Here is a 23,195-nt window from a genome sequence, read left to right on the forward strand (position 1 = left end):
GCCTGCTTGGTTTTTCCAAAGAGATCTTAAAAGACCAGCCTCCAATGTCTTTTAGGCTCCTGAGACATAATTCATTGATGATTCTTTGAGAAATGGAATGTATATTAAATAAATAACTATTTTAAAACTATCTCAACTTGCTAGTAATTATTAACAGAATTTATGTTCATGAAATTATCGGGATTGTTGCATTATCATCTTCCTTTATTGTTTATCGTCTTGATTTGAAATAATCTTAATGGTGTTTATCATATACATTTGAATTGGTTTTTCAGAGTACAGTGATCCCTCGAGTATCGTGAGGGTTATGTTCCAAGACCCCTCGCGATACTTGATTTTTTGCAATGTAGTGGTGCGGAAGTAAAAACACCATCTGCGCATGCGCGACCCTTTTTCCATGGCCGCGCATGCGCAGATGTTTTTACTTCCGCACCTGGGAAGACCCAGGGAAGGTTCCTTCCGCCGCCCAGAAGCTGAGGAGCCGCCTGCCTGCCCGCCCGCCGCTTTTCCGCCCGCCGCTTTTCCGGCCGCCGCTTGTCCGCTGCCCGCCCGCCGCCCGGTGCACGATCGGGGTTTCCCCTTTGCGTGGGCGGCGGGGAATTCTGGGAGTTGAGGACCGAGGGAAGGTTCCTTCGGCCGCCCAGCAGCTGATCTGCTCGGCAGCGCAGTAGCAGCGAGGAGCCGAAGATGGGGTTTCCCCGTTGCCCACGCAAAGGGGAAACCCCATCTTCGGCTCCTCGCTGCTACTGCGCTGCCGAGCAGATCAGCTGCTGGGTGGCCGAAGGAACCTTCCCTGGGTGCCGCCCGCCGCTCGAGAGCAAGAGGGGGAGAGATAGAGAAAGAGAGAGAAGGAAAGAAAGAGATGAGAGAGGGAGGAAGAGAGTGTGAGAGAGGAAGAAGCAAGATAGAGAAAGAGAGAGAGAAAGAAAGATGAGAAAGGAAGGGAGTGACGTCATCGGGTGGAAAAATCGCGATATAGCGTTTCGCTATAGATCGAGATCGCGAAACTCGAGGGATCACTGTATTGCAAACCATCATGGGTTTTTCGAATTTAGTTTGATAAAAATGAAAACAAATACATCTAAAAGAAATTAGAACTGTATGTCTTCACATATATGAAAACCATCATACTATTCACTATCAGAATAATTAACATTATGCAAAGTGCCAAAATTAATCAAAAGCAGTTAAGCTAACCTTTTCAATGGGAATTAAAAAAAAGTAAAGGAAACCCAAATCTATTTATACCCATATCTTTTACTCACTATGAAGATCCTTACATACTTATCTATTTATCCATAGAGAATTCTGAGTAGTTTATGCTTGGACTGAAGTGTGTGTTTTAGCAATAATACCAGATTGGGCCATGATACAGGACATGTATGCTGCAAGCAATAGCAGCGTGGTGTCTAGAAATCTACAGCTAAGAAGTGATAAAAGAAAGTAAGCTGAGAAAAGATGGGAAGAGTGGATGGGTGGATTTTATGTGCATGGCAGTGGAGGCAGAAACAGTTAATAGCTAATGGGAAGTAAAGAAAAAGAAGGTGTAGGAAGATCATGGAAACTTTTGCATCTTATTTGGAAACCAAGGACCCAGAGTATGAAGGAAGAATGGAGAGGGATACACTGCAAGATGCTTGAGGTCCAGTGTAAAGTTTGGGTTGATTTGGGGAGCCATGTCATCTGCTGGTGTTGGTCCACTGTGCTTCATTAAGTCTAGGGTCAATGCAGCCATCTACCAGGAGATTTTGGAGCACTCCGTGCTTCCATCCATATACTAGCTTTATGGGGATGTTGACTTAAATTTTCCAGCAGGACTTGGCATCTGCCCACACTGCCAAAAGCACAAAAACCTGGTTCAATGACCGTGGGATTACTGTGCTTGATTGGCCAGCAAGCTCACCAGACCTGAACCCCATAGAGAATATATGGGGCATTGCCAAAAGAAAGATGAGAGACGTGAGACCAAACAATGCAGAAAAGCTGAAGGCTGAAGCATCCTGGGCTTCCATAACACCTCAGCAGTGCCACAGGCTGATAGCATCCATGCCACACCGCACTGAGGCAGTAATTGCTGCAAAAGGGCCCCAAAGAAAATGCTGAGTACATATGCATGCTTATACTTTTCAGAGGTCCGATATTGTTCTATGTACAATCCTTTATTAATTGATCGCATGCAATATTCTAATTTTCTGAGATGGTGTATTTGGGGTTTTCATGAGCTATACCCCATAATCATCTACTATATTTTTACCACTTTATGACATCTTTTCATCTTACGATCTGCAATAAACAAACTGTGAAAGAAGGGCCATGGAGAAAATTATAGACCCGTCTTCAATGGAAAAGAGATTGTTCCTTATAGAGGAATACGGGCACTTTGTTAATTACTAGACTCAAACAATGAATAGGGAAAGACCGAAGATGAAAAGCTGAAGAAAAAACATAGAAAGAATAAAGGTGTGGATAGAAGTATGCATACGCTTTGTACATGGCTGAAGAAATGCTCTATGTAGGGAAGGGGAGAAAGACTGAAAGATCTTGGAAGGTGCAGATTGCAGAAAAGCTTGGCAGTGACAGATGCCAGCTCATACTGAGAGAAAAAGAAGTGTCAACTCAGAGAGAGAGTGCTAGGGAAGGCCAACTAGGTTAGGTTTCCTCAGGGTTGTTGGAGAGCAGACTGCCCTGTGTTACACGCTAAGCTCTTAAGAGAGGGAGCCAAACCAAGAAGAAAGAGGAGAGAAGGGAAAGTGGTTTCTCCCCCATCACTTTGGTTTGCCAAGCAAGTAATATAGCAGACTCATGAAGCTTAATAGAAGAGCCTTCAAGAGGTCTGAAATGCTAACATGAATGTAGTACAACCACAGAGAGTACTTAAGCCAACCATACCAGCAGAATCAGCCACTGTAGTAGTCTCTAGCTGTGTTTGTGTATGTGTGTGTGTGTGTGTGTGTGTGAGAGAGAGAGAGAGAGAGAGAGAGAGAGAGAGAGAGAGAGAGAGAGAGAGAGAGAGAGAGAGAGAGAGAAGCATTGGAGCTTGAAAAAGTGTAATGGAGAATCCTTTGGATAAAGACATTTAGGCTCATGGGGGGGGGGGGGGGGGGAGAAAGCAGAGCCAAGAATATGTGGTCAGAAGCCTCAGTAAAGCCCAAAGAAATTATGTGGCAGCATCTGGAAGCAGCTTAAAAGGAATCTGGATTCACAGGTTTCTTGTAGTTAGAATCATGAGTGGGACTTAGTTATGATTTTCACATGAGACAGCTATAAGCAGCACTACAGTATTGTGTACTGTACTGTTTTTTATTATTGTTGTGAGCCGCCCCGAGTTTGCGGAGAGGGGCGGCATATAAATCCAATAAACCTAAACCTAAACCTACAGTAAAGTGTTCTTTGAATTTGAGAGCTTGTAGTTGTTTAAGACAGATAATTTTGAAAAATCCAATTTTTGCAAAGCTTACACATCAGCTTGAACACAGCAAAGAGGATCTTTCAAAGATCCTGGAGCACCAGGGAACTGTCAGAGGACTGGAAAAGAGTTGATTAGTTCCCATCTTCAAAAAAGGAGGAAAATAGATCCGACAGACCTATCAACCTGACCTCAATACCAGGGAAGATTCTGGAAAAGATAATCTAGCAATGAATCAGTGAACAACTAAAAGCAAACTAAGTAACAACCAAAGGCCAACATGAGTTTATCAAAAACAGATCATGCCAGACTAATTTGATTGCATTCTTTGACAAAGTGACAAAACTAGTGGATCAGAGGAATGCTGTTGATACAATTTACTTGGACTTCAGTAAGGAATTTGATAAATTAGACCATAATCTACTACTTATTACAATCGAAAAATGTGGGGCAGACAGCTTCACCACCAGATGGACTCATAACCAACTGCACTCAACATGTAGTCCTCAATGGAACTGCATCTACATGGAGAGAAGTATGCAGTGAGGTATCCACTGTTTAGGCCTAGTACTCTTCAACATCTTCATCAATGATTTGGACGAGGGACTAGATGGAGAACTCATCAAATTTGCAGATAACACAAAGCTAGCAGGAATAGCCAACACTCCGGAAAATAGACTTAAGATACAGAAGGATCTTGACAGACTTGAACATTGGACTAAAAAACCTCCAAGGTCCCTTCCATTATTCTGTTTTCCTAAAAGTTAGTAGATGTCAATCATATTTGTTACTTATTTTCTTAACCTTGAGATTAACTTGCTATCTCAGACAAACAGAAGACCTCAATTGCTGTCTCTCAAAATATTTTCAGAAAAGGAAGCTGAAATCATGGTGTTTTCCCCCAATCAGTGAACATTCTATTAAAATTTATGCTAATAAATTGAATGCATTTTCTCTTTTAATCAGGATTTACATGGGGTATCTGTAGTTCTACTGTATCACTCACACTATAAATTGAATTCAATTATTTAGAATAATTTTAATCATAGGTCATTAAACTGTCTAGTGCTTGATATTTTCAGTTTTCTAAAGCTTATTTCAAACTCTGACAACATTCTGTAACAATTTTGATAACATTTTAAATATATTGATAATTTAAAGAACCAGTTTTTAATTTATTTTAGGTCATGTTTTTTGTCTCACAAAGAAGAACAAGGCTTGTAAAATTCTTCCCTTCTGTTTCTAATTTTAAGCAAACCACAATTTCTTAATATTTGAAATGTGATCAGCAAAAAGTGTATAATTTCCCCATCACATTTTTTTTGGTCTGAATTCCTTTGGCAGGAGTTACAACCAATTGTTCAGCGCTCTTCAACTTTACAATAACACTGAACAAAGGGACATTCAACCTGCTCTTGAAGTTTAGGCCATTGCAGCTCTTTCACAGTCATGTAAATAAAATTCAGGCACTTGCAACCAGCTCACACATAAGATCCCGTTGCAGAATTATTGCTGACCTTCTCTGCCAGCTTCCCATAAGCAAAGTCAAAGGGGAAGCTGTCAGGGGAGATCACAAGATTACGGTATTTATTATTATTTATTAGATTTGTATGCTGCCCCTCTCCGAAGACTCGGGGCGGCTCACAACAACAATAGAAGCAATATAACAGTGAAACAAATCTAATATTAAAAATAAAACATGTGCTTGCAGTCTCCTCCCACCAGAACATTTCTTTGTTCTTGCACATTTTTATAGTCTCTTTTCCCTTTCACTAGTTTGCATCTACCTGCGCCCTCCTTCCCCAGCTTCCCTGCACTTGCAGACAAGGCATCCCCATAAGGCACTCCACACTCTTTTACCAGCCTTCTGGTACTCATACACCCAAACACCTGCACTTCTCTTTTCCTAGCCTCCCTGCACTTGCATACAGGACCCTGTACCTTCTTTCCTGAGCCCCTCTATGCTCACACACACATAAACACACACACACTCTTTCCACAGCCTCCCTGCACTTGGGAGTACCTTATGGAAAGCCTTGCCTGCAAGAGTTCTTCAATTTTCTCAATGGGTTACAGATTACCAACTACATTGTGCATACTTTATTTAACTGCCGCTGGCCAAATGAAATAAATATTTTAACAAGTAACTTCCAGCCACTATAAAGCCTTTCCAGACTTGCTTCCACTTCTTTAAGGGAATGAGTTATCCTGTAAAATCTAAAACCAATCCTGATAACTTAGGTCCCTTGTCTACTTCTGACAGGAGACCAAGTCAGATGTCACTTTTTTCTCATTTTGACTCTTTACACTCCATGAATACAGAATTTATAGCCTAGAGAGAAAACTTTGGGGGGTCCTCTAATAATTTTCCTACTCTGATGCTAGAAAGAGGATTCCCTTCTTAATTGAATGAATCTGCTCAGTAACAGTAGCATCCACACGTACAGGTTAGGATGGATGATCTTGGGGATTTAGTTCTCATTTTCATTTCCCTTTTTTTAAGCAGTGAGTGTGGAACCCCAAAAACTGGTGATAGCAATAGCCCTTATACACCGCTTCATAGTGCTTAACAGCCGTCTCTAAGTGGTTTACAAAGTCAGCATATTACCCCCAACAATCTGGGTCCACATTTTACCTCAGAAGGATGGAAGGCTGAGTCGATCTTACGCTGGTAAGATTTAAACTGCTGAAGTGCTGACAGTTAGCAGATGTAACCTGCAGTACTGCATTCTAAGCACTGTGCCACCATGGCTCTTTTTTCTAAAAGTAAGACATTTTCAACTGATAAATAGCAACAGAACTTCCTTAAAGCAATCCACATTTTATTTGGGTGGGGGGAGGGTTCATGGCATACTAGCCATTAAAAAAAAAAATATCACATCATGTCGTACTTGTTGCATGGTGAAGCCTCAAATCAGCAAATTATCTGCTGCAATTATCCCAATCTTACAGAAGCCTTGGGATGAAGTTTTCTTGGATTTTATAACTGATTTGCTACTTATTAAGAGTAATTTAGGAGCTTCAGGTAATAAGGCATGTTTCAAAGAATAATGAGACCACACCAAGATTTCCAATAATAGACTGTCATTGTAACATTCTAGCTTCTTATTAAGGACCATGGCTGCAACATTCCCTCCAATCTAGTTGGGGAGATGAGTTGAAATTCAGTACATTGTAAGAGGGGATAACATAAATATTTGATTTATTGGAATGGTTAAATAGACAAGAGGTAGCAGATGATGCATATGGGTCTTGCCTTTTGCCATTTCATCCTAAACCCAAGCTAACTATCTTGTTGCACAATAGAAATCTGGCAGCTGCAGAGATTCTGCAAGGGAAGCAGGACTTAGTAGAAAGAGATAAGATATGGATCAATGACTGAAAGAGTCTGCAAGACAACTGTGCCCCTTGGCTTTTTACCCTTTGAAGGGGAAGAGATTAAATTACCCCCAAAAAACAGACAGAAACTGTAAGTTTTAGCTGAAGAACAGAATTGTTTCATTTTAATACACATACACAGGCACACACAAAGAGACTACAGTAGAACCCCGACTTACGAGACTAATTGGTTCCGGAAGGAGGCTCGTAAGTCAGAACGCTCGTATGACAAAACATTGTTTCCCATAGGAAACAATGTAAAGTCAATTAATCCGTGCAACAACAAAAAAAACCGCTGCCGCCAAACGCGGAAGTTAGCGTTCAGAGACAGCCGCGAAGCGGCGCGCGTGTTTTAAAACGTGGCAGCCGGCCTGGGGGGCTCGGGGGCTTCCCCCCGAGCCCCCCAGGCCGGCTCTGACATTTTAAAACACGCGCGCCGCTTTGCAGCTGTCTTCTGAAGCCCGAACGCTAACTTCCGCGTTCGGCTTCAGAAGACAGCTGCAAAGCGGCGCGCGTGTTTTAAAACGTGGCAGCCGGCCTGGGGGGCTCGGGGGCTCCCCCCCGAGCCCCCCAGGCCGGCTCTGACGTTTTAAAACACGCGCGCCGCTTTGCAGCTGTCTTCTGAAGCCGGAACGCTAACTTCTGCGTTGGGCTTCAGAAGACAGCTGCAAAGCGGCGCGCGTGTTTTAAAACATGGCAGCCGGCCTGGGGGGCTCGGGGGCTTCCCCCGAGCCCCCCAGGCCGGCTGCAACCTTTTAAAACACGCGGGATACGAGCGCCAAGGAGCTGTCTCCTGAAGCCGAGACAGCTCCTTGGCGCTCGTATCCCGAATGTGAGCTCGGGAGGCGAACAAAAATGTCGCTCCCCTCCCAGCTCTTATCTCGAGTAGCTCGTAAGTAGAGCTGCTCGTATGTCAAGGTTCCACTGTACTTGGTCAGACTTTAGGAGGTTTACAGCAGCACAGAAAAAGGCTACAAGCTACAGACAGAGGGGGAGAGGAAGTATCAGTTATTGCTGTTGCTCTGACCCTGAAACAATAGACTCTTGTTGCCATGGAGATGGAGTAATGGGGAGAAAATCTCTACTATACTAAATTAGGAAGTGGGATGGTGATGATTCTGATCCTTGTAATCATATAGAATGGATGGAATAAAGAATGAAAACGATGTTAGGATGGGGGTTGAAAATCTAAGTTTCTTAGGCTAAAAATGTCAGTTATGCCAACAACCAGCAGTCACTTAGTTTCAAAGCTAAATGCGGGGCAAAATTAAATTATGAGTGGAAGGAAGAAGCACTAGTAGTATAGTGATTATAAGTATACAGTTATACTTGCGTTTAATAAGTAATTCTTATCTAGCCAGAGGGGGTTGGATGTCTGAGAGCTTTAAGTGAGATATGAGCTTAGAGCCAAGCTTAGTCAAATGCCTGGACATTCTGCCAGGAGTTGCCAATGAACCTGGTAGATTTCCCCTTTTCGGGGAGTCATGCATTGAAGGCAAGCATTCTCCTTGCTATTGGACAAGATCAAACTCTTACCCGTAAGATGGCAGAAACCCATTTATAAAACTTATAGCAATAAAGAAATCCTTGAAATGCATAAAAAAATCTTTGCAGATAAGTAGGTTAATATTAATAAATCAGAATGCTGAGCACATAATCACTAATTGAGAGGACAGAAAATGAAAATAACTGCATGTCAGCTGTATCCAGTATTTACTGTATCCAGAACATAGTTACTTTAAATTGAATTTCCCCCTCCCCCATAAAAAATTGGAACAAGCAACTTTACTAAATGAGTTGGGGAAACAAGTGTCAAAATTATGTAGGTAAGCATTTTGCATTCCTTCTATGGTGAAAAGACGGTTTAAACTAGAAAAGCATATGCAGTATAAAGTTCAATTCATATTTACTTGGAAGTATGTGCTATGAGTTTACTACCACCTATTATTTTTTTTTGTCATCAGTAATGATTGCACTTTTAAAATTTAGCAAGAAAATTGGCTCTGCTTCTCTGAGAACCAGATTTGAATAAAAACAGTTTCAACTCAATTTAAAGACTTAACACTTCCACACTTTGAAAAGAGGTGTGTGATGAATTTCAATGTTCTGTGAGATCACAGCATTGACACCTCAATAATCTAGGATGGGGCATTGGTCTTACCTGATACGCTCCTTCTCGTGAGGTGGAGCTATCATCCAAGATGGATCGACCTTGTCCACCAGCCAATGAAGACCGAGTCTGTTAATAGAACAATCCACCTCTCTCTAAAACCCGCTTTTGATGAAGACAAATTACAGACTCAATGTGTGGTCATCAGGAAGAATACTCAATTAGTTCGCTCAAAATAATGTGTCTCTGGAAACAAAAAAAGGCCATCCAAGTGGACCAGATAGTCAATGGGTGAGGCTGGACGAGAGCTCCACCCTATGGGGAGCGTATCAGGTAAAACCAATGCCCCTTCTCCATAATGGGTGCAGCTATCATCTATGATGGAACATGCCAAAGCTAAGTGCCCCTCGGGAGGCCTTCTGATTGCCCCTGCCACCCTAGCGAGTCCCCTTGTAGCAATAATGAGAGCAGGTTACAGTGATCCCTCGATTAGCACGGTCTCGATTAGCGCGAAACGCTGCAACGCGGTTTTTCAAAAAATATTAATTAAAAAAATAAAATATTAAAAAATAAAAAATAAGTCCACGCTAGTTCTCTCTCTCTTTCTCTCTCTGTTGCCGGCGTGGTATATGAGAGAGAAAGAGAGAGGCAGAGGTCGGGCGCATTACCGGGAGGTGGAGGCGGCGTGGGGACGCTGGGTGCCGGGGACACCGAGGAGGGGGTGGACGTCAACTGCGGGCGGGAGGAAAGCGAATGCCACGGGGCTGGGCTCGGCTCCCCCCTCGGCTCCCCCCCTTACCAGCCCCGCCGCGGAAGGCTCCATTCTGTTCCCTGAATGGAGACCGCCGGCCGCTCAATCGGGCCGGCAGGGAACGTGGACCGGCAAGGTGCCCTCCGCTCTCTCTCTTTCTCTCCCTGTTACCGGTGTGGTATAAGAGAGAGAAAGAAAGAGAAAGGAGGGCGACTTGCCAGTCCACGCCCCCCTGGATGAGCGGCCCCGCATGGCCCCAGCGCCAGACTCCATTGCCGAATGCCGAAACCGGAAGGGGCGAGGTGGGGGGGGGAGAACGGGAGGCTCAGCATTCCGTCAGTCGCAGCGCTGGCTGTCAACATTTCTTTTTAGCACTGGGGAGGCAAGTCAGCTCCTGCCCAGTTTTAAAAAGAAAAGTTGACAGCCAGCGCTGCGGCTGACGGAATGCTGAGCTTCCCGTTCTCTCTCCGCCCCCTCGCCCCTTCGCCCCCGTGTTCCTAGGAGAAGTGCTGGTGAGGAGCAGAAGGTCTGTCTTGCCTCAATCCCCAGCACTTCTCCTAGGAACACAGGGAGGCGAAGGGGCGAGGGGGGGGAGAGAAAACGGGAGGCTCAGGAAGGGAGCTCGGGAAGGAGCCCACGGTCAGTCGGCTGCGGGCGGGAGGAAGGCGATTGTTCCGCTGCCGCCAGCATGGCCTGGCTGGCAGCGGAAGATGTAACGGAGCCCACGGGGGATTCGCCTTCCTCCCACCCGCAGCCGAGACAGATCGTGGGCTCCTTCGCAACCTCGGAGAGCTTCCTGGTTTTCGTGAGCTTTCATGCCCTGGAAGCTCTCCGAGGTTGCGAAGGAGCCCACGATCAGTCTCGGCTGCGGGTGGGAGGAAGGCGAATCCCCCGTGGGCTCCGTTACATCTTCCGCTGCCAGCCAGGCCATGCTGGCGGCAGCGGAACAATCGCCTTCCTCCCGCCCGCAGCCGACTGACCGTGGGCTCCTTCCCGAGCTCCCTTCCTGAGCCTCCCGTTTTCTCTCCCCCCCTCGCCCCTTCGCCTCCCTGTGTTCCTAGGAGAAGTGCTGGGGATTGAGGCAAGACAGACCTTCTGCTCCTCACCAGCACTTCTCCCAGGAACACAGGGGGGCGAAGGGGCGAGGGGGCGGAGAGAGAACGGGAAGCTCAGCATTCCGTCAGCCGCAGCGCTGGCTGTCAACTTTTCTTTTTAAAACTGGGCAGGAGCTGACTTGCCTCCCCAGTGCTAAAAAGAAAAGTTGACAGCCAGCGCTGCAACTGACGGAATGCTGAGCCTCCCGTTCTCCCCCCCCCCACCTCGCCCCTTCCGGTTTCGGCGTTCGGCAACGGAGTCCGGCGCTGGGGCCATGCGGGGCCGCTCATCCAGGGGGGCGTGGACTGGCAAGTCGCCCTCCTTTCTCTCTCTTTCTCTCTCTTATACCACACCGGTAACAGGGAGAGAAAGAGAGAGAGCGGATGGCACCTTGCCGGTCCACGCCCCCTTAGATGAGCGGCTCCGCATGGCCCCAGCGCCGCCCAGGCAAAGGGGAAACCCCAAGATCGCTTGCCGCTTGCCGTATTGCAGCGAAGGAGGCGAAGTGATCTTGGGGTTTCCCCTTTGCCTGGGCGGCGGGAAGACCAAGGGAAGGTTCCTTCAGCCGCCCAACACCTGATCCGCTCCGCAGCGCGGCAACGGGGAAACCCCATCTTCGGCTCCTCGCTGCTTCCGCGCTGCGGAGCAGATCAGCTGTTGGGCGGCTGAAGGAACCTTCCCTTGGTCTTCCCCGCCGCCCACACGCAAACTCCACCATCTGCGCATGTGCGGCCATGAAAAAATGGCGCACATGCGCAGATGGTGGTTTTTACTTCCGCATCCAGTATAACGCGGAAATCGGTTAGCGCGGGAGGTCTTGGAACGTAACCCCCGCGCTAATCGAGAGATCACTGTACTCCGATAACCACTGCTGCTGGAGCGCCAATCTAAGCCACTATGATTGCAAGGGAGAGACTCGAGGCTCCCTGTGCTGGGTTGCCTGTACCACATGTCTCATTTAGGTGAACTGAAGAACGTACTGGGGGAGGAAAACTCATGAAGGTAAACTGAACTGGACTTTGAATCTTCTCACTGGAAAGCAGAGCTATGATCCAAGAAGGGAAGAATTTGACCACACGACCTGTCATGGTGAGGACTGAGTCAAAAGCAGGCCTTAGAGACGGAGGCAGTTTATTAACAGACTCGGTCCTCATTGGCTGACGGACGAGGTCAATCCATCATGGATGTTAGCTCCACCCACTATGGAGAATTCAAAGTTCTATTGTAAGGCTTAAATAAGCATATACAGTATTCTGCTTTTTATTTCTAAGTATACATTCAAAATTATCTTTCTCTTTCACAGTGGTTGAATATACATGAAAGTGCAGAACAACCAATACATGTCAATCCCTGCCCTATAAGGCTCAAGGAAGGAGTGGTAGTTTGTGGTAGCAGATAATTTTTGTAAAGAAAAAGTCCTTCAACATGAGAATTCAGACATTTGCATAACATAGCATGATGTTCTATAACATTAATGAAATAAATATTTTCTATGCATTACAAAATAATTCTTTTATTAATTTAATGTGTAGGCCAACCATATATTTTTAAGTAGGGCTAATAGATCTGGGATGCAAAAATTTGAAGGATTACCAATGGGAACAGAGTGTGTCCCTTTGCTCCCATCTACTAAGCATCTGGGTTTTTACAGCTGATATCTGGTTTACTTTCTATGTTTTGTCATGAAATTTCATCAACAGTTTTAAGATTCTTCTGGTAATGTCTATTTTAGTCTGGGTTTTTTACTTATTAAATGATCATTTTTGTATAGTATTTAATTAATATGGTCTTTTACTTTTTTAAAACCTGAATGTCAATCTGGCAATTACTGGCCAGAAACCAAAAATATTTTTGCAAATGAACATATGAAATTGTTTAACAATATTGAGTAGCTGCCCTAATCCACACAGATTCATTCTGAAAGGAGGAAGCAAATATGGTTTTAGATGTTACAATGTTTAGTGCTGGTTTACAGAGAAACAAATGTCACAAAGGATGCAACAGATGAAAAATTATCAGTACTATAATTATGATTTAGAATCAGAATTCTGCATTTCTGATTTCAGCTAAAAATAAAGGATATCCCCTTGTTTTGAATGATTTGCAGATACTCTGCCAATATTTGAGTTAAATATTGATGTGAACAATTCAAATCTGAATTTGAATTGACAATCTATAAAACTTGTTGTATTTGGATTTTAAGTCAGCAATTATTGTGTCACTGATCAAGAGAGTGATAAAATTTTACTTCCTATAGAGCAATGATGGCGAATCTAAGGCACTGGTGCCATATCTGCTGGCATGCGAGCAGTTGCCCTAGCTCAACTCCAATGTGCATGTGTGTGCCAACCAGCTGATTCTTGGCTCAAGCACAGAGGCTCTGGGAGGGCATTTTTGGCTTCCAGACAGCCTCAGTGGGGAGGGGGGAGTTGGGGAGGGCGTTTCACCTCAAATCCAGGAAAGCCTTTGGAGCCCAGGAAGGGTGAAACAGAGGCCTCCAGAGGGCCTCTGGGCGGTTGTGGGAAGCTGTTTTCACCCTCCCCAGGCATTGAATTATGGATGTGGGCACTCATGCATATAGAATAGAATAGAATTTTATTGGCCAAGTGTGATTGAACACACAAGGAATTTGTCTTGGTGCATATGCTCTCAGCGTACATAAAATAAAATATACATTTGTCAAGAATCATGTGGTACAACACTTAATGATTGTCATAGGGGTCAAATAAGCAATGAAGAAGCAATATTAATAAAAATCTTAGGATATAAGCAACAAGTTACAGTCATACAGTCAACATGGGAGTGGGTGATAGGAATGATGAGAAAAACTAGTAGAATAGAAGTGCAGATTTAGTAGAAAGTCTGACAGTGTTGAGGGAATTATTTGTTTAGTAGAGTGATGGCGTTCGGAAAAAAACTGTTCTTGTGTCTAGTTGTCTTGGTGTGCAGTGCTCCGTAGCGACGTTTTGAGGGTAGGAGTTGAAACAGTTTGTGTCCAGGATGTAAGGGGTCAGTAAATATGCGATAGAACAGGTCTATGCTCTTTCGGCACCCGAGGGAAAAAAAGGTTCGCCATCACTGCTATAGAGCCTGTTTAGTCTAGAAGAATAGGATTCCAGAAGTCATATCTATTTTGCTTGATTTTTTTCAGCAGAGGTGAGGCTGACCTTGGCAACCAGACTACAACAACAATCTCTTACCATGCTTCACTCTCTCTGACATTACTGAAATGAACTTGTAGTTCTCCTTCTAAAGCCTAATGTACTTGTAGACATTCATGTAGGTAACCTTTTTATTTCCAGTTTTTTAAAAATAGAATTATTAGGGACAAAAGTTTGTGCTTCATTTAAGATATTCAATGCAGTAAAAATATTTCAGGTCCAGCCGTTTCTGCTGCTCTGCTTACTGCTAGATCCTATTTTCCCTTGTTCTATGCTGTTGTTTCTGTAATGACAGACTGGATTCACATACTAAGTTACACAATAATAGTTTGCCAATTAGAATTGCTTATAAACATATTACTGTATACCTAAATCAAAACCAAACAAGCCATTAGTATGACTATACATATGCAGCTCACCATGTGTCATGGGAAAGAAGTAACAAGAGACATGAGTTCAAGTCATGTGAATACAATAAAGGTAACCATGAAAGTAAAATCAATGCCCTCTTGGCATAAGTGAATCACAAGCGAATGGGAGCATTGTTGCTGTCTACATTAAAATTAATATGAAGCCATGACACTGAAATACACTCCAAATATTAGCCAAGCACTGAAATATTCGTCTATCATGTTGGAATATTTTAAAAAGATAATACTTTTGGGGGGAAATGCATCAATTGTGAAAGTTAGAGATATATATTATACTTAATATAAAGATTAAGCAGAATTATGGAATATCTTGATTAGAAATTGTCTTCTGATGGTTCAGATAGTGAAAGCCGCTTCTGAGCAATTAAGTGACTAAGATAAAGGTAATGAAAGTTTCTTAATATTTCTCTGTACCTATGCTACATCATAGCACAGCATAAGCACCTAGCTTGACCAAGAACTGACAAAACCTTTTGACAGCTGAGTCATTGTAGTAATCAAAGTAAAAGGGACCTGAGATAAATCAGGCAATCTAAATAACTTAGGTCACTTACATGTTTATCAAGCTATGCAAGAGATGTGCATAATGATGTTAAAATATTCTCTCATTAGTCTATTGCCCACTGCAATTTGGCAATAATCTAGCTGTTTTGTGAGACAGAAAGGAATAAAGGTTGATTCATTCAAGCAGATATAACAAACACAATTCTGCAAGTGTTACCGAAAGTGAATCCTTTCTGACTGCTTTTAGAATTTATCCAGTCAGAGAATTTATAGATACAATTATCAGTTTATTACTGTTAGGTGGAGGAAAGAACCAGATGTTCAATGTGTGAGTAACAAGAACCAACCAAACAAGACAATGAAGTAGATAACAATTTATACTCCCTAATGACAAATCAGCTCTTAGCAAGACAGAGCTCAAGTAAACACAATATGCATACTGAGTATACAGCTGCTATCTATGAACAAGAACTGATTAGCTGTTTTAGTAACCTGTCATAGGAAGAACAAATATTGTTGTGGAATTAAGGTATCTACCAAACCAATACTACTATTCCCAAGAAGATCCAAACTACATAAATTGGCATAGTAATACCATAATACAAATGATCAAAGAGATGAAGCAAACTTGATGAAATTGAATTGATGAAAGAATTGGCAGTTAGGAGATATTTTGACTTCTGCAAGACTTTATATTTGGTCTTGTCTCCCTCTGATAAAATATCTTGATGAGGGCGCCTTAGTTCTCCATTAGCCATATTAGGAATTCGACCTAGGAGATTTAGATGCATTTTGATGAGGAGATTGTATCCTCTTTCTGTGGTGGTGTGGAGGTTGCCAAAATATCCTTAGTGCTGGCAATCTCTACTGATTCCATCTTCTGCTGTTCAAGTTTTAAATAGGTTATCTGCCCATTGCGTAGATGAGAAACAATATGAATATTGTTTGGTGTCAGTTAGAGCCACTGGATGGTCATCCTTGTTTGGTGTCCATATCATTTGTTGTGAGAGGGAGATAGGTCTCTGGCAAGTCATTAACTCAGCCTATATATTTCTGCCATAGTAGTGGCTATGAGCAGTGGTGAAATGCTTCTGGTTCGCTTGTGCCCGTCAGTTGTGGGACAGCAGCTAGCGAAGGGAACACAAGGTTCCGCCCACCCATCACAACCATTTGGTTTCTTTTACCCTCTGCGCATGCACGGAATGCTTTACACATGCAGAGAGAGTAAAAGAACCCAAATGGTGGTGTCCAGGCAGGTATGTGGAGCCTTGCGCTACTTTCGCGACTGGTCTCTGACAACTCACAGGCAAGAGCAAACTGGGAGCACTTCACCCTTGGCTTTGAGTGTGAGTAGTAATGGGGAAAGAGGGTGGACATTTTGCTATTCCAATCCATCTTCATTAAAGTGAGGTAAGGGGAGTCACTGCTTATTGGGCTAATAGGCTTCTGGATGTAGTGGTGTCACTCTTTTGTTTCCTACTTCTTGGAACTGAGCCCTGGGGCAAAGCTTGTTTTCACAGATTTGGTTTGCAGTTCTTGGCTCAAACTGGCTTCAACAACAGCCACGCTTACTTTTTAAAATAATATGATTCAGTTTTCAATTTTTTACAACAAAAATATCAATTTAATGTTAAATTTATGTTTAGAACCCCTATGTACCAAACACTAAACAATACAAACTAAAAAAGACTAAAAATGAGGAGAAAACCCCAATGTATAATTAACATTTCACATTTTCATTGCTTTTCTACATTAAAATAGTACATTTATAAATTAATTACAATTATGCTTTTAAACAGCATACTACACACAGACCATTTGGCTTTATAATGCCTATCAATACAAAGGTTTCTTTTAAGGCAAGTAAAATGACAAATTTCACTTAGCCAATATGTACATATTATTTTAGGAATGATCACTTTTTTCATGATAATCCAGACAATGTATGGTTGCTCATAAAATTATAAATTTTGGAAAATAAAACACTACATTAATATGTATAAATCCTGTTACTGCAAAAACCTGGTTTTCCACTCTGATAGTATTGCTGATTATATGTTAGTATCAATGGTAGAGAACTCTGAATGGGAATGCCGAAAGCATGAGCACTGATGTTCCTTCACATTTATTACATTTCCAGGGTAAAAATGATGACAGACAATCTTTTTTGAATCGGAACAAAACGTTTTTTTACAAACTTGGCTTAAATCACATGAAACATAGAAAGATTGTTTTTGTGGTATTCTATATTGGCTTTCTGGATAATATTTAGTAATACTGAATTGTGGATTTGATTGCTATAAAAAACTTTTCCAATATACTTTAGGCATAAGGGCCAAACAAGGAATACACAGTGGATATACAAAATCTATACACTACTGTTAAAATGCCAGGCTTTTGAGATGTAAAAAATAAATTAAAAATCAGACCAAGATAAATAACTCTGGGATATTTTCCACCTTTAATATAACCTATAAGCTGTACAATTCAATTGAAAAGCAAACTGAAAACTTTGGGAGAAGGGGAAATAAAAATATAAAATTACAATAACGTATTATTGGGACTTGTTCATTGCTAATGCAATGTGTAAAAATAGGATTACATCAGATCTAATCTGATAATTGAAGGTAATAAAGTCTTGTTAAATATTGTATGTTTTCTGGGTACTGTTTCCTCATTATTCCCAGCAAGAATTCGGAGGTAAATTCCATTACTGTTTTCACGATTTTTTGCAACCATTTATAAACTTTTTCCCAGTAACCTTTCACTTCAGGCCAAGTATACCACATACGGAAGAAATTGCCTAACTCTTTTTTACATTTCCAATAAGCTGAATTGGTGTTTGGATATATTTTAGCCGATCTTGACAGAGCTAAATGCCATCTATAAAACATTTTATAGTAGTTTTCTTTATATGCTATGGATTTTGTTATTTTACAGTTTATGTTCCAGGTCCTCTCCCAGTCATCCAGATGTATATTATATCCTGTTTTTTGCCCGGGCTATCGTAGGATTTTTGACTATTTCCTCAATTTTATCAAATTCTAATAGATATTTATATAATTTCAATATTACTTTTTTGTCTGGGCCCATCAAAATTTTATCTAGTTGTTATATCCCTGTATTTATACCTGTTCCTTCAATATCTTTTTTATATCTTGATTTTATTTGTAGGTAGGGCCAATCAATTTTTATATTTTGTTCTGTCAATTGTTCTCTACTTTTTAATTTTCCTAATGGATCTAATATATCACTCTATGTTAATGTTTTAGTTGTATCTATTAAATTTGGATAGATCATAGCTTCCATGATTGAGAGCCACCTAAGAATTTTCAAATATTTTTTCTTGTTGATTTCGTACCATATTTTTAGAAGAGAATTTCTGATTAAATACTGATTGAAATGTGATTGTAATTTAATTCCATCGTTCCATAAATAAGCATGCCAGCCCATCTGGAGTTCGTGGCCCTCTAATATTAATAATCTTTTGCCTGATAAGGTTATCCACCCTTAATCCATGTCAGGGATGCTGCTTTGTAGTAGAGTTTCCAGTCAGGAAACCCAAGGCCTCGTATCATAACAGCAGCGAGAATAGCATATGCTTAATACTGGAAGAACAATTTAATCGCACCAGAAAATGTACTAATGGATAAAATTTATAGGTGTGCCAAGATGAACAGGCTGACCACTGAACATAAAGGACAAAATTACTCAGAATACTACAAAATATGGAATAGATGTTACAACTGGACTAAGAACAAAAGAAAGGACTGTAAAACAATGTGAAACAAATTATGAAAATATGGAACTTTGTAAATATATGAATTATTGTATATTGCTAAGTAGAAATACTCTAAGGAAACAAGGGCAGATCTGTGTTAAAATATTGTGATGTTTTAAAATGAAAAACAATTAATTTTTTAAAAGTAGTAAAGTCTATGCCAGAATTCATTCTGGGTATAGCATATAAAATCTGAATTAGGATTTTGTAATGTTTGACTCCATTCTAAATTTTCTATCTCATTCACTCAACTAAGAAATAATATATTGGGGGGGGGGGGGATTTCTTTGGAAAACAGTTTTCATGGGAAATCATGTGGATAAACCAACTACAATGTTCAGTTTTGTTCTTAAAGTTAAGCATAGCCATTTTGCTTTAAGACTGCATATGTACTTTTAACTGATGTCCTATGAATCCTTCCTAATAAGATTTAGTTCTTTCCTCCTGGGATTTATCTGGTTTATCCTTCTGATCTACACTATGATTAGCCATTTAATGTTAGCAAGTAAAAGAAGCTCTTTTACCACCTGAACTCGATAATCTGATTATCTTTAGACACAGTATGTCAGTGAATATAAAAATTCACAGACAAAAGTACAAATATCTCTACGTATTATTGCTTAAATTCATAAAGATTGAATTATTCAGTTAATGTGCATTTAAAAATAACTTATTCAGTTTCTCCAAATGCTGTTTGGTTTTCTAAAACAAACTAGAGATACACTTGTAACACTTTTAAAAATAAATATATATTTGCACCACTTGTGAAGAAAGCAATTTCTTAGAATTGGACTATCAACAATTATAAACTAATACGGATATTCAAATATCTGGAGAGGTTGCAGTCAAACTTGAATCTAAGCCATTATATAGTTGTTCTAATTTTAACTTACTGTAAGAGTGCTATATGAAAACAGTAATTGTAATTTGCCAACATTCATGGTTAGGCAAGATGTATGAACTAAACCACAGAATTTTAGTTAAGTTGTTATAAATCCAAGAAACTAGAAATCTAAACTTCCCCCATTAATGGAATACCATACACCAAAGAGCAGAGAAAGATAATTAGTCAACGTGGTTCCTTTTTTTGGGTCCTCATGTCAATTCACAATATATATGATACATAATGTGATATAATGATATAGTACAATGATAATTTGAATCATTTTGTCATTATATGACTATTTATGAAAGCTTATTCTCTTTGCATCACTATATTATGCTGTATTTCCTAGAGTTTTCCCGTAGCCAGAAGGCATTTAAAATTTTTTGAGAACATGCTGTGGATACTACTGAATGGACATTTGTGTGCTCAATAATTCAAAGACTAGAATAGAATAGAACAGACTTTTACTGGCCAAGTGTGATTGGAGACACAAGGAATTTGTCTTGGTGCTCATGCTCAGTGTACATAAAAGATAAGTTTGTCAAGAATTATAAGGTACAATGCTTAATGATAGTCCAGGTACAAATAAACAATCAAAACATATTAGGAATCAGTCAATATAAATTGTAAGGATACAAGCAACAAAGTTACAGTCATACAGTCATTTGTGAGAGGAGATGGGTGATGAGAACAATGAGAAGATTAATAGTAGTGCATTCTTAGTAAATAGTTTGACAGTGGTGAGGGAATTATTTGTTTAGCAGTGTGATGGCATTTGGAGGGAAAACTGTTCTTCTGCCTAGTTGTTCTGATGCGCAGTGCTTGGTTTGAGGGTAGGAGTTGAAATAGTTTTTGTCCAGGATGTGAGGGGTCTGTAAATACTGTATTTTCACAGCCCTCTTTTTGAAAGTCATTCTTTCCTTTAAATTGTTTCTATACAATTGTTTTTCTTACAAAAATTGCAATATCAGTTGTATTATTAAATACAAATGTCAGTTAACATTTTAGGAGCTAAATATCAAAATAAGTTTTGTGTCAAGAACCTGACAGAAGTCTAGAGCTTGCAGAGTTGGCCTATTCACTTTTCTTTCCAGTTCCATGTTGGAAGGAGGGAACTACTACCGATCCTTCTGAGAGATATGCAACAGGCTCAACAATAACTATGTACATTGCAGAAAACCACAATTTCATTAACTGGATTAACATCAGCACACTATCAAAAAAACCAAAAGCCCAATATTGTTTAGACTGATACTCAAACCATTTCATTAAAGTAAAGCTTATTGCTAACCACAAAACTTCAATGCATGTTTTGCCAAATATGGTATTTTGATTGGTATCCAAGCAAAATTTTCAACAACCCACTTCTAAGATTTCCAAATGCTGAATGCCAGATAGTAAGGCACTGATTGGATCAAAGATTGTGCCATCATAATGAGGATTGGAAAAGATGAATGCAATTCCCTGTCACCAATTTGAAATAACTATGTATAATGTTCCTTTTAGACGGTTACTTTGTGCATTTGTGATACACAAAAATATGTAATTAATATTTAAGGTTAAAGCACTTTGTGCTTTTTATACTTCAAGAAATAAAAACAAGTTATCTCAACTATTTTGGCTTTCCTCAATCTGCTAGATTTTTCAAAAGTGGTCCTGTAAAAAATCCCTGCCTTGAAAAAAAAAGATTTTAAAACTGGATAAAACAGTATATATATACAGTGTTCCCTCGATTTTCGCGGGTTCGAACTTCGCGAATAGCCTATACCACGGTTTTTCAAAAAATATTAATTAAAAAATACTTTGCGCCTTTTTTCCCTATACCACGGTTTTTCCCACCCAATGACGTCATATGTCATCACCAAACTAACAATTTTTTGCAAATAAATAACAAAAAATAATAATTATTGTTAATAAATAATTATATTTATAAATATCAGGATCACTAAGTGTCTTATTCAATGGTGAGTACCAGTAATAATGGTGAATAAATGGTTGTTAAGGGAATGGGAAATGGTGATTTAGGGGTTTAAAGTGTTAAGGGATGGCTTGTGATACTGTCCATAGCTAAAAATGGTGTATTTACTTCCGCATCTCTACTTCGCGGAAATTCAACTTTCGCGGGCGGTCTCGGAACGCATCCCCTGCGGAAATCGAGGGAACACTGTATTTGTTTTGAACAATTTGTATGCTATTCTTTACAGATTCCATTTGTTTTTCCTTTACTTTTCTTTGGAGTATGCTCATTTATGACTATTTTATTAATGGAGACTAGGATTATACTGTATTTTTCCTATTGATGAAATCATGATCAATTAAGCCAGCTACTGACCAAGGAACTCTAATAATGATAAAATTATAACCTTGGCTGATTACCTTCCATTTGTACTTTAGTTAATGGCTATATCATTTGCATCTGGATCTCTGGAGTTTATCTTTTGCTTGGGCAAAAACTAGTAGCAAAAATGAAGATACAGCAAACATTTCACCATTGAGCAGAGTGTGTAGATATTGTCCCCTGGCTTTTTAGATATTACATTTATAAGGAATGTTTGTAGCAGTATTAGAAGTATGTTAGTTGAGATATGAATATATGTGCTTATATGAAGGTTATGCTATATTATAGTTTTATAATCCAATAATCTGGAATAAATATTAGTATAAATGCAGTATGGATCTTAAAATTAAAGCCCAAAGTTTTACTGTGAGGCAAATTATACATGAATGGCTAAAAGTCAAAGCAAGTAGATGAAATCTGTATCAAGGAAAATATTTACTAAGATGCAAAAATGGATGCTAAAATTTAAATTTAAGTTGAAAAAATTAACTTTTAATTAAAATTAAAGTTTACTGAAAAATACCACTTTTTCTACAGAACTTGCTTCTGTGCTAGATAAGTGTACAAACATTATATACAATGATTACTTTCTTCAAAATATATGGTTTAGCTCACAATTGAAAGCATTATAAGAGCAAAAGACATGATTCTTGTATTTAGGCTAATATGACTCTTAGTCATGTGTGAAATACTTTTGAAACAGAGCCATTCCAAGTGTGAAGCTTCCTCAAACATGTTGCTTTCAGTTCAAATTTGAAGCATTTGTCACTTTCCTTATAATTTTTCAGTACAAGAGACAACTGGATTTCATAACAGTAGGTTAAAAATTAAGTATCTATTTGCAGAATAACTATATTAATAATAAATTACCAACTATCCCTTTTAGGAATTATAAACTATACATTCTTCCCCAAGAATAATTTTAAAATGGAAATATTAAAAGTAACTCATCTAATTTAATCAATTTATCCTGTATATTAAAAGCAGCACACCTATCTTCATGATTCTTCTAACCCTCTTTATCAAGGTGGTTCTATTTTTCATGACTCTTTTAAGATCTGTGAACCTGATTCAGCAGCATATAGTTAGTGTGATTTTTACCACTGCTAAATAATTCATGAAAAATTCATTATTAGTCATCATATGGCTATCACTGTAATAAATCCATGTGCAAGTACAAAGCCAATGTATATAGGTTTTGTACTTGCACATTAGTGAATAACTAAATCTATAATTCACTATTGTTGAAATGTTAAGCACTAGATACTGAACTATCAATATCACCAAATCCTTTAGGTCAGTGTTTTTCAACCAGTGTGCCGCGGCACACTAGTGTGCCGTGAGACATGGTCAG

At 40.0% G+C, this 23,195-nt stretch overlaps 1 protein-coding gene across 6 annotated transcripts in view; it reads right to left on the bottom strand.

Annotated features, from left to right (window-relative positions):
* Nucleotides 1–23,195, bottom strand: part of CEP170 (centrosomal protein 170) — a 113,277-nt gene that overhangs the window by 87,180 nt on the left and 2,902 nt on the right. The gene's annotated exons all lie outside the window — the stretch shown is intronic.

Source organism: Erythrolamprus reginae, chromosome 1, assembly GCF_031021105.1.
Source record: "Erythrolamprus reginae isolate rEryReg1 chromosome 1, rEryReg1.hap1, whole genome shotgun sequence".
Taxonomy (NCBI): Eukaryota; Metazoa; Chordata; class Lepidosauria; order Squamata; family Dipsadidae; genus Erythrolamprus; species Erythrolamprus reginae.